General features: G+C 39.3%; 1 long non-coding RNA gene across 6 annotated transcripts; it reads right to left on the bottom strand.

Moving 5' to 3' along the window:
* Positions 1-2,126: 2,126 nt before the first annotated feature.
* On the bottom strand, positions 2,127-5,882 carry LOC112189234. 6 transcript variants are annotated; one of them, XR_002931791.2, is made up of 6 exons: positions 5,120-5,882; positions 4,479-4,597; positions 2,902-4,298; positions 2,724-2,816; positions 2,540-2,617; positions 2,127-2,362 (listed from the first exon to the last, which is right to left on the bottom strand). It is a non-coding gene; the product is annotated as an uncharacterized LOC112189234 (long non-coding RNA). The 6 variants fall into 6 exon arrangements; XR_005805563.1 differs by lacking the exon at positions 5,120-5,882 and adding an exon at positions 4,968-5,113; XR_005805562.1 differs by having other exon boundaries at positions 2,902-4,597.
* Positions 5,883-10,178: the final 4,296 nt, after the last annotated feature.

The following is a 10,178-nucleotide window of genomic DNA, read 5'->3' as shown; positions in this document are numbered from 1 at the left end:
CTCTACTTCACTGATCTCAACTATGATTTCTGTTCTTCAATGTATTTTGTTCTTCATATCCTTGATGGCAAATTTTCAATAATCTCTATCATCTGTTGAAAGAGAGGATCATATGAACATTTCCGATCAACCCTACCACCATACATCTGGAATTAAGGTTACAAAAATTTGAAGCTATGATGTCCCGTAGAGATAGCCCATAATGGGTTGGTAAAGCCATCAAGGATATGAAGAACAAACCACACGAATTGGTAGAGATAGCCCAGAATGGAGAATGAGTTAGTAAAGCCATCAATGAAAACTTCCTAGAAATCATTGAAGTAGAGATATGTAATCATGGAAGTAGAGTTCACCCCCAACATACTCAATCTTATCTCTAATCATTTCGAAGTAGCATCATAATCAATCCAAGATTTCATCTTTTCTCCACTATTAAGCACCAAATTCAATGAAGAAACATTAACCAGTCACGGATACAAAGCTACCCACATTCACCTCTATATGATTCGCATTCAAATCATTCAGTTTGATTGATTTCAATGTAAATACCCATAAATCAATTCTCATCGTCAGGCTCGAATTACCCCTTGCCGAAGAACCTCGAGCCTAAATCACCGAGAACTAAAACAACCACAATATCTAATTCGCTGTGATAGAGAAGATCAATTTGGACGAAAACGACGCTGGATTGCTGAGGTGTCACCAACTCCCAGATTTATTTATTTTTCTAAGGAAGGGCTAAACGGCTGCCACCTCCGATCTGCCACCAAAGTTCATGACTTTGATCTGCACACAAAACCAATGACGGCTCCCAGTCCAGAGACACGCAGCCCCACCCATCATCCTTGTTCACCCTCCGCCGTACCGGAATTAATATCTAATTCTTATCGGAATCAAGCTCGTTGATCACAATCTCGGCCTCTGGATATGGGATTTGGTTGCAGTGCTTCATAGAAAATGGGGTGGGTTGGTTACAATTCTTCAGAGAAGGGGGAGATGGGTGCTCCTAATACAGTTGTGGGTGCCTAGACCAAATTTGGATCCCCCAAGGAAAATAAATTGATTGAGACATGAAGAGACGAAAATACTCTTCAAAAATTGCCACCTGGCAGACTTCGTAATGGAGTTAACGGCTCTAGGTACCAAAGTTCGGTCGGGGTCAGTACATCAGGTATCGTTCTGAAGTTTTTCAAACTTGAGGTATGAAAATTTAGAATGGCTGAAATGTCTGTATGAGCCATTTTTCCTATATTTAATCAATCAGGAAGAAACGATTGCGTTATACTGGCTACTTGTTATATGCAAAAGTTACAAGAAACCAAGCAAATTTTCAAAGAAACTCCAACAACTATATAGTAGAAATCACGTCAACCAATGATTGATTTTTTTTTTTTTCAAATTCATGCATCCATGGATAAGCGCAACAAAATAATAAGCTTCACCAACGAAGGTTGATTCAATTGGCATGAGCGTGCTTGTGGTTCAGCCCCAATCTAAGTTTGATCCCCTTTGCCAGCAATTCTGCGTTGGGTCACGCAAACTGTAAATCTCCTGCGAAATCCATATTTAAGGGCTGTCATGATAGGACGTTTCCCACGTCAGTCCTTCAGGGTTGAGATTGTAGATCTGCCCTACACTACACCAATAAATGAATCAGACGACAGTTTTTCACTGTCGTCTGATAAGGCCCTCTGCTGTTGTCTATCTCAATGCCGTCTGATGGATAATCAGACAACAGCACGTAACTGTCGTCTGAGAAAATTTTGCACAACATCAGCGGCTTACATGACTGTTGTCTGAACACCAGAAAGAACAACAGGGGCTTATATTCTTACTGTTGTCTGAAGGCTGTGTCAGACAACAAGTGCTTATATGTTTGCTGTTGTCTGAAGGCTGGGTCAGACAACATGTAGCTGAAAATCCCATTGTCTATCCATTATTGATATTATAGGTTTCTCCAAAAAACTGTTGTTTGTTGTTTTGCCAGACGATGGCTTTTTCATTCTTTTTGTCCTTAAAAGTATTATAGTTAGATAGCTCATACAATAGTTTTTGCTAGGCATTTTATGATGATCAATTATTGGACAATAGTTTTTAGATGGAATATAATGGTTTGAGAGACATGCATTCAAATGGCCTACATTTTGCATATATGGAATCCAAATGAGAACACATTCAAAAGAGATTCATTTATGTAAAGATCTGATACATTCATCCATATATTCAACAAAGTCATTCCATCCCGGAATTGTTATAAACTACTCAGAGAAAGACAGGAGCCATGAGCACCATTTTTGTAGCAAGCATTTTAATAAGGACATGAAGTGAAGGTCCAGCTGTGTCTTTGAATGGGTCTCCCACTCTGCAAAACAAACAAGAGGATATCATTTTTGAGAATTCAGAGACTGGTAAATGATTAACAGAATATTAGATAAATCATAATGACGAAAACAATAAGAACTTGGTCAAATCTGCTGCCATGCCACAGTACCACTAGACATCTCCAAATTAACAGAAAAAGGAGGACAGCAGGACTTACATGTCTCCTGTAATTGCACCCTTATGACAATCACTTCCTTTGCCTCCGGATAGTATCCAAATATTCAGAACGCAATACCTGCAAGGGATTCAAGCAATAATTATTCCTTCATGATCTAATTAATATGGAAGCAACAACAAACTTATCTCCACTCCATGCCCAAATTTATAAAAACATAATTGACCAACTGCTATAGGTGAAATAATAGCCAAGGCACCAGGTTTTATCATCTCCCTCAAAGATGCAGATGCTACAATAGCAACACAACGTGCATAATCTGGGTTCTCTTTATATTCTTGCAGCAACATGTCAGAAAAGGCATTACTAAAAGGAATGCAAAACATCAAAAATTCACACTGTACCTTGAGCAATAGGTGAATAGGCAATCGAAGTGATCCCAAGTTCGTCACATGTAGCCTTATCTCCATTCTCCTCTGGTGCCTTGTATATGAGACTATAATTCACTTGCTTTGATGCTAGTGGGATACCTGTCTTTTAGAGTTTCTCGTATGCATCATGCAATCTCTTTTCTAAAATAAGGAACTTTATGCATCATGTTCTAATTAATTAAGGAGGGCATGCAGTTTCGTAAAATTGATATCTTTCCAGTGTGCCAATATCTTCTATACTTACTAAACTAAAGAAGAGAATAAAATAGACAAGCTGCTTATACTGTAGAGAAAGTATTTCATTGTTCATAAGAACAAAACAATAGACTTGTCTTTCTTTGGAAAAAGCACAAGATAATATATAGAAGTCATAGAACCATGATAACTAGCTACTAGCTGCCACTACGAGCTGTGATGAGAGGAAGACAAGTACTTTTGTAGTTGCAATTTCCACCAACAGAAGCCACACTATAGTGGTGATAATAACCAGGATGTTTTGGAATCCTTCTTTCATTTCTTTCTTCACTTTTTATTCTTGCAGTTATTGTGATAGGTTTATCAAACAAAATTCCATCAAGTACAAATTTAAGTATTTCTCCATGTGCATACATAACAAGGAATTCCTTCATGAATAACTGCCCTGCTATATTTGCTTTTAGATTGAAAGATGTGATCAATGTATAAATTACATGCTACAGAAACAAAACAAAAGTCCTCCATAAGAAAAATAAGAACTACAACTTCTGGAAGTCAAGAGACATAATAAGATAAATGTCTTACCACCCACTTTGTTAGAGTTTTCCTTTCGACTTGTCCAGTCTTTTTTATGTCAATTAGTGGCCACACAAGCTCCACTTCTTCCTCGATCATGAACCTCAAGAGGTCCCACTCATCGATGTAAATACTTAGATGCGAGATACTTAACAAAAGTATTGAAAGGGCATGAAAATGTACAACAAAGATAAGCACTTGAGTAAGGCATTTTTAGTTTTTCTCACTTGGCACCAGGCTCTGTGACGTTAAGGAGCAATTAAATTACTACTGAAGTTAAATTTCTATGCATCTCCTAGTTAAAATGACAGGTTAAGATATTAGTATAGAAAACGACAGGTTAACTTCCAAAAACACAAAGCCAAACAAATTAATATAACTTCAGACTGTTCTGGTTAAGGTACTAGTAGAAATGACAGCTGCATGAGTAATATATGTGCAGAATATGATTATCGAAGTTTAGAGGTGACAACCTTATTTAAATGTTCAGAAAGAAAATTTTCAAATACTCCAAATGGTAGGGCAACTGATGTAGGAATTCCAACCCAAGAGGGTAGTTTTCCTTTTATATAAGAAATATTACGTGATTTAGCTCCAACCTACCATCACCATAGACGTCACATAAAACTGTCAGAAATTAAGAAGATGCCTGGGTTTAAGGATATTCATTTATAGGTAGGTTAAAGGATTCATTTATAGAAGATGCCTGTCACAACACTTACTTAAAATCCAGAACACATAATAAGAACGAACTATTTATTTAGTATTGAAACTAGGACCTTTTTGGTTGGGAAGGGAGGACTGGAGGAGGAGGGAGAAGGGGAGTCAACTCACTGGACTCACTGGTCTACCAAGGTATTGAAATCCAGCAAGCTCAAGGCGGTGATGTAGCCTCCAGCTGAAACAAAAAGACATTGATCAGGAAGAGACAACCATCAGATAAATGCAGAAAACTGAAAATGAGAACATGATAAGAAAAACAAACCCAGATAGAAAAACCCAACACCCATATTTCATATGGAGCACCCACTATCGCATGCATCGAAATTCAAAACCAATCAACCAAATTTGAAAGCAGGACTTATTATTGAATCAAGCCCCAAATTATAAATCCAAGCGTATAAAATCAAATCAAACTACCAGATCAATCAAAACAACAACAGATCAAGCCAAAGAATCACACTACATCCCACAACAAAACTCCAAACAACAGAAAAATCAAACAACAAACACAAAACAAAAGCTTGAAACAGTGATACATTGGGTACCTGAATTATTCGATCCTCGATCCAGACCCAATAACACCCCCAAATCCAAAGTTACTGACTTACAAAACCACAAACCCATTGATATATACATGAAACTGAGCATTATTTCAATCAAAATTACAAGAATTGAAGCCCTGGAAATGGAGTCGTACCATGTGGGTCCCTGGCTCGCGGATCTGGAACTCATACTGGATGACCGCTGGAAAACCCTAGCGGTTTGGTAAATTTGGGGGGAATCGGGATTGGGGTTTTGGTTTCAGAGTGAAATTGAGCGATCTGAAATGGACGAGTCCAGAATGAAGTGGCCGCCATCGTCGAAGGTGGAGTCCACGTTGGAGCCGTAGTCGAAGACGTTGTCGACAGGAGAGAAGTCGAAGAGGGCGAGGGAGAGGGTAGAGAGAGAGAGAGCGTGAGGTTTGTGTAGGGAAACGCCATCGGAAATTCGAAGGTGGAAGATCCGACGATTACACGGGTAGGGGAATTTCGATGTTTGCTATGATGGATTGAGAAGGAGGACGAGAGAGACAGGTTTTGGGAGAGTTTTTTTTGTTTCTTTGTTTTCTTTTCTCAGCTCAATCTCGTGGGTTTTCATAGCAAACTTCAAAAAGAGGGAAGAGATGCACAACGAGAGAGAGAGGTCAACTGAAAAATAGAGGCGGGCGAGCAAAATTGCAGTGCGAATATGTGTGGGAAGAAAAAGTGGGAAATTTAACTTTCGAACAAAAAATTAGGCGGGCTGAGCAAACTATTGAACCCTAAAACTCAGACAACATCAATTTCAATACATTGTCTGAAATAAAGTCACACAATAGACAACTGAAAAACTGTTGTGTGAATCAAAACAACAGACGACATATTTTTCAACCATTGTATTAAGAGTAATTGCACAACAGAGAAGTAATAACTGTTGTGTGATTAAAAACAATCAGACAACATCTTTTATCCACCACTGTGTTAATCAACCTTGGACAACATCACATAATTACTGTTGTCTGAATTAATTCATTCAGACAACATCAAAAAAATCAACCATTGTCTGAAATGTTATTGCACAAGAGCAAAAAAAAAACTGTTGTTGGATTCGAAAACTTAGACGACAGAATATTTCTTGCTGTCGTCTGATTAATTCAGACGACAGTTAAAATGTTTGCTGTCGTCTGATATGTGTTGTCTGATTCCGAAATTGGTGTAGTGCTAGCAAGGAGGTATAAGATAGTCTTCCTCTTTTCAAAACTTTTTTTAACAAAAAAGAAAAAAATAATAATAATCAACTTTGGATTATCTTCTTGAAATTGAGTAATAAGAGAGACAAAGAGGTAGAAGCTTGGTTTCATGTTTTCAAGCAATGCATACCATCCATCTTGAAGTTGAACAAGAATTTGCGATTCTTGTCAATTTGATTCAAAAAGAGAAAGATGCTCTTGATTAAGACTTTGGTTGTTATTTCAGGGATTTTTATCATAGGTAGGGTTTGAACTTTATCGAATCGGACAGAATGGTACTTGGACTTTTAAAATGATCAAATAGGTACCTGGATATCTGAAATCACATCACTAAGGTGCTTACGTCTATATTCTTTTATTCCCCCGTTAAGTGCAAGGGAAAATCAAATATTTCACTCAAATTGACCACTGAAATTAGAATTGCAATTAATTTTTATCGTTATGCTTTGTTTTTCCAGAATACTTTGTTGTATAATCACTTTTTTTTTTTGTGTTTCTTAATTTTACTTTGTAAAAAATAATTGCAATTCTGGGTTAATTTTCGAAAAAAAATAAAAATTATTCAAGAAAACATGATGTAGGAATGTTAGATATTGTTATTATTTATTGAGAGACAATAATTAGAGGTAAAATTTATGGTAAGTTTCACATGAATAGTGTTGGGGGAAAGAATTTGGAGGGAGAGTAAGATAGAAAGAAAGGAAATGTGTTTGTCCATGCATATCAGATAGGTTATGACAGTCATTTCAGTGGCTAATTTGAGTAAAATGTCTTATTTACCCCTTTACTTAACGGAGGAATAACGAAATATACACGGAATCACATTAATGATGTGGTTTTAAAAGTCCATGTACCTATGTGATCACTTTGAAAATCTATGTACCATTTTGTCCGATCTAAGAAAATTCAGACCCCACTTATGATAAAGACCCTTATGGGTCCTTGAATCAAAGCACCAAAATTGGCAAAAATTATCCCACTTACCCCAACAACAATTTTTTATTCCCAATAACCCAATTATAAATGAAATGACAGCTTTGCCTTAGCATAATTAAGAAAGCACAACCACTGCCACTCATCTCTCTCTTCCCTCCATCTGTAGATGCGATCTTCTCTCTCTCTCTCTCTCTCTCTCTCTCGGCTAGCGTACAGCCTTTAGCGTCTCTGGTCTAGATGGCCAGCGGCGAGTCGATGACCAATGACGTCGACAGAGAGTTCGTGCAGCCAGCGATCGTCGTGAAGACCAGAAGCCACCGCTTGAACTCGAAATCGAAACCATTTTCGATTACTTTCTGGGGACTCTGACCGGAATCTCTCCAGATTGCGATCTCGATCCGAGCCAAAGACGGAGCTCCTATTCAGCAGTCACCGCTGCGGCGAGCGGATAGCCGATCATGTAGTCGAAGTCTCTTCCTTAATCCAACAAAGATATCCACAGCTTGAGATAAGAGCTTTCTTTGCAGCTAGCGTCTTACGCGGTGGAGGAGAAGATGAGGGCGGAGGTTGTGGCAGAGGAGAAGATGAGGTCGGAGGCTATCCAACTCTTAACATGGGTGCCCAAATCAATTTTTTTTTTAAGTAATGGGACAGAAAGAAAGGGAAAAAAAAGTTTTAAATGTCTATTGCGGGCAATAGACGCTTTGTTTTTCTTTAATCAAAGTTCTATTGGGGCAATAGTCGTCTATTGCCCCCCAATAGACGTCTATTGAATTGATGTAATTTTTTTTTTCTTTAATCAAAATTTTATTTGTCTAAATTTTAAGAAATTGGTTCATATTCTAACAACTGAAAGTTCTATTGGGAGACAATAGAAGTCTAATAGGGGCAATAGACATCTATTGGGGGGCCATACATGGCTGGTAGACGTCTATTGGGGGGTAGTAGATGTCTATTAGAGGACAATAAACTATTGGGGCAATAGACGTTTATTGGGGGCAGTAGATGTCTATTGGGGTAAGTTGGCCGGTGACTGGATTCCAGCGAAAGTTAGCCTAGAATCCGGCGACCGGTGACCGGAATCCTGGAAAAGTTGGCAGGACTCTGGCGAAGTCTCCTACTATGGTTTCTCTCTCTTCAATTTTCTCTTTCTCTCTCTCTACGTAACAAATGGGTGAGGGTAAAATGGTATTAAAAAAAATTATAAAAAAAAACTCTTAATGGGGTATTAGAGAAGACCTCCTTAGAGTGTTTTGGGTAAGAGGAAATTAAACAAACTTAATGGGGTAAGTGGGAAAAAATTTCTAAAAATAGGGTAAATGGACAAAAACTCAACCCTTATTTCATTATTTGCAGTAGGCCTGGGTGCGGGCTGGGACCTCATGTCAATTTGCTAGGCCCGGGACCAAGCTCGTTTTTTTTTTTCAGGCCGGGCTCAAATAATGTTTTTCAGTTATGGGGACCGTGAAGACCCGGACCATATAGTCCCGGGCCGGTCTTGCCGGGTTTTCGGGCCCAAAAGTCCAATTTTACTTACCTTTATTTTCTCCATAGTTTCATCACGTTTCTGATTTTCTGGGTTTAGAGAAGAATATAACATCATACAGGTCACAAAATGAAGAGAATAACATCTGAATGTAGTCTAAGAAGTGAAGTTTCCAACTTTAAAAGTTCAAAGTTTAGGGTTTAGGGGACTTTCAGAATGATACCTGAACTTACAAAGTTATCAATGTGATACCTGGACTTATTTTTTCATATCAACGTCGTACCTACGAACAGTTTCCATCACGGAGCCGTTAAATTTTGCACGTGCGATGCACGTAAGTCACTTAATGAAGATAAAAGGACCGATTTACCCTCAAAAATTTTTGAAAAAATTCACCAATGGTGTCTGGACACTTAGGGGACTTTCAGAATGATACTTGAACTTACAAAGTTATCAATGTGATACCTAGACTCATTTTTTCATATCAACATCGTACCTACGACCAATTTCTGTCACGGAGCCATTAAATTTTGCACTTGCGATGCACGTGAGTCACTTAATGAAGACAAAAATACCGATTTACCCTCAAAAGTTTTTTTTTCCTTTTCTTTTCTTTTCTTTCTTTCTTTCTTTCTTTCTTTCTTTCTTTATTTTTCTTCTTCTTCTTTTTTTGATTCTTTATTCTCTCCTTGCCAACACCATCGAATATGCAGGAAGAAAAATGGGGGAGAGCCACAACAACCTCAACCATCGCCCAATGACGTCGTCCTCCTCTGCTTCTTGATTGGGTTTGGGGATAAGGATTGCTTCTTCCTCCACCGCTAGCGAAAGCATGGAGGCTCGAGGCCACATTCTAAGGGCCACCGGCCGGAAGGACCGCCACAACAAGGTTTGCACCACCAAAGGCCCCAAGGACCACCCTGTTAGGCTTGCCGCCCACACCGCCAATCAATTCTACGACGTGCAAGACCAGCTCAGATACGACCGGCCCAGCATGGCTGTCGATTGACTCATCAAGAAAGCCAAGGCCACAATAGACGAGCTGCCGCAGTGAAACCTGAACTCAATTTATGTTCAGACAACATCTTCTCTGACGGTGTCGATATCCGCCGCGCAGAACATGCAGAATGTGAGCCTCCATTTCTCGATGATGGAGGCTCCGAGTTCTTTGTTTGCTAATCGGCGAGGCGCAATGGTGGGCAGCAGCAGAGTAGCGGAGCTGGTGAATCAGAACAGCTCGAATTTTCTGCAGGTGAGGATGGTGTGGAGGCCGAAGTTAATGTTAATCTTTGTCTGCCTACAATTGTCTCTGATCGAAGTTGGGCTAGAGGCCAAAGTTATTAGCTAGACAGGTGAAGTTGCAGGTGAGGATGGTGTGGAGGTGGTGTTGCATGTCGGGAACAACGGAGAGGATGGCGGGGTGGGATTGGAGCTGTGATTTGAGAGTGGAGGGCTGGCGGGGTCTGTGTTTCTGATCAATGGTGTATAAAAATGGGTCGGAGGAGAGAACAAGAGTGGTGGTGGCTAAGTCGTCGGCGGTGGGGATGAACTCGGAGTGAGCGGCGA

Source organism: Rosa chinensis, chromosome 2 (assembly GCF_002994745.2).
Source record: "Rosa chinensis cultivar Old Blush chromosome 2, RchiOBHm-V2, whole genome shotgun sequence".
Lineage (NCBI taxonomy): Eukaryota > Viridiplantae > Streptophyta > Magnoliopsida > Rosales > Rosaceae > Rosa > Rosa chinensis.
This window is presented reverse-complemented; position numbering and strand designations above follow the sequence as displayed.